This window comes from Sciurus carolinensis, chromosome 4 (genome assembly GCF_902686445.1).
Source record: "Sciurus carolinensis chromosome 4, mSciCar1.2, whole genome shotgun sequence".
Classification (NCBI taxonomy): Eukaryota; Metazoa; Chordata; class Mammalia; order Rodentia; family Sciuridae; genus Sciurus; species Sciurus carolinensis.
The window spans coordinates 109,865,804-109,867,414 of NC_062216.1; the positions used below are offsets into that span (position 1 = coordinate 109,865,804).

The 1,611-nt window shown below is 36.3% G+C and overlaps 1 non-coding gene across 1 annotated transcript; it reads left to right on the plus strand.

The window, feature by feature from the left end:
- The first annotated feature begins 823 nt into the window (after positions 1-823).
- LOC124984190 (U6 spliceosomal RNA) lies at positions 824-931 on the plus strand. The gene has a single exon (XR_007108643.1). It is a non-coding gene; the product is annotated as a U6 spliceosomal RNA (small nuclear RNA).
- Positions 932-1,611: the final 680 nt, after the last annotated feature.

Below are 1,611 nucleotides of genomic sequence, written 5' to 3' on the forward strand. Positions count from 1 at the left end.
AATCACTACTCACCACTTAGAGCTGTTTGATCTTGGAAAATTCACACAACCTCAGGTCTTCTCTTTTTTGGGCGGGGGTGGGGGTGGGGGCTGGTACTGGGGATCAAACCCAGAGGCACTCCACCTCTGCGCTTCATCCCCAGCCCTTTTTATTTTTTATTTTGAAGATAGGGTCTTGCTAAGTTGCCCAGGATGGCAATTTCTAACTGAAATCCTCCTGCCTCAGTCTCCTGAGTAGCAGGGAATACCCACCTAAACCATATCAAGCAAGTTCTTCCATTAAATGAATAGTAAGTACTTGATGAAATCACATTCCTAAAGGATACTAGGGTGCCTGGTGCTTCATAGACAGTAAATGCTAGTTTCTTATTTCCTCTCAAGCCCTTTTCAAAGCTTTCCTGCTCTTTTCTCCTCTGTTTCCATTACGGAAACAATTGGAGTCATTTAGTGCAATTTTCTATTTCTCTTTTTCTTTTTTGGTACTGGGGATTGAACCCAGGGGACTTTTACCACTTACTGCTGAGTTATACTCCCAGCCCTTTAAATTTTTTTTTTTCTTTTTTTAATTTTTTGAGAATGGGGTCTTGCTAAGTTTGCTTAGGGCCTCACTAAGTTGCTGAGATTTGCCTCCAACTTGAGACCCTTCTGCTTTAGCCTCCTGAATTGCTAGAATTATAGGAGTGCTCCTTTGTGCCTGGCTTCTCTTTTCCTTTTATGTTTCTGAAGTATGTTTATCTTCACAGGGTTGTTGTGAGAATTAGATATGATAATATGTGTGGAAATGCTTAGTTCATTCCTGGCATATATCAGGCATTATAAGATTGTGTTATCTTTGACAGCACATATCCTAAAAATTGGAATGATACAGAGACGATTAGCATGGCCCCTACACAAAGATGACATGCAAATTAATGAAGCATTCTGTTTTTTATGTGAATATGTAACAACAAATTCTACCATTATGTACAAATCAAATGCACCAATTAAAAATATGGAAAAAATGCAAAAATAAAGATCGACTGATATTGGATATGAGATTCATTTCATCTGTGATTACCTTTTCTATCTTGCTTCTGCCTTATCTGTAGTATGTTTCTTCTTTTTCTCTTTTATAAAGTTCCCTTTTTGCAGGGAGGGGCACTTTTGCTTGGTCTTACTAGCACTGTACCTAATACCTATTTCTTTGATTGTTTTATTGTCATACTTCCTAGTTGAATAGTTAAGGATCTTGTTTTCCACTTTTTTCACCTCCTGCTCTCATGTTAAACCTCTGCTTCCTGATGCACTATAATTCTTCCCTGAAACTGAAAGAGCACCCTCCTACCCAAGCTCTCAGAAAATGTAAAATATTGTAAGTATTCAGTGAATATTAGTTGAATAATGAATGAAATGAAAAGTTTTATAGTATTTATCAGTAAGAGCTTTCTTATGCTTTCAAATAGCATGCATTTTCTTGTATTTTGAGAAACCCATGGTTTGTGTCAGATTCTGGGAAGAAATTTTTAATGTATGTTTTAGAGGAAATTTCCTTGTTAAAAAAACCTGAATAATATTCCATCTTTGCAATTTTTAAATACAGATATTGGCACATAGTAAATTCATGTTAAATAT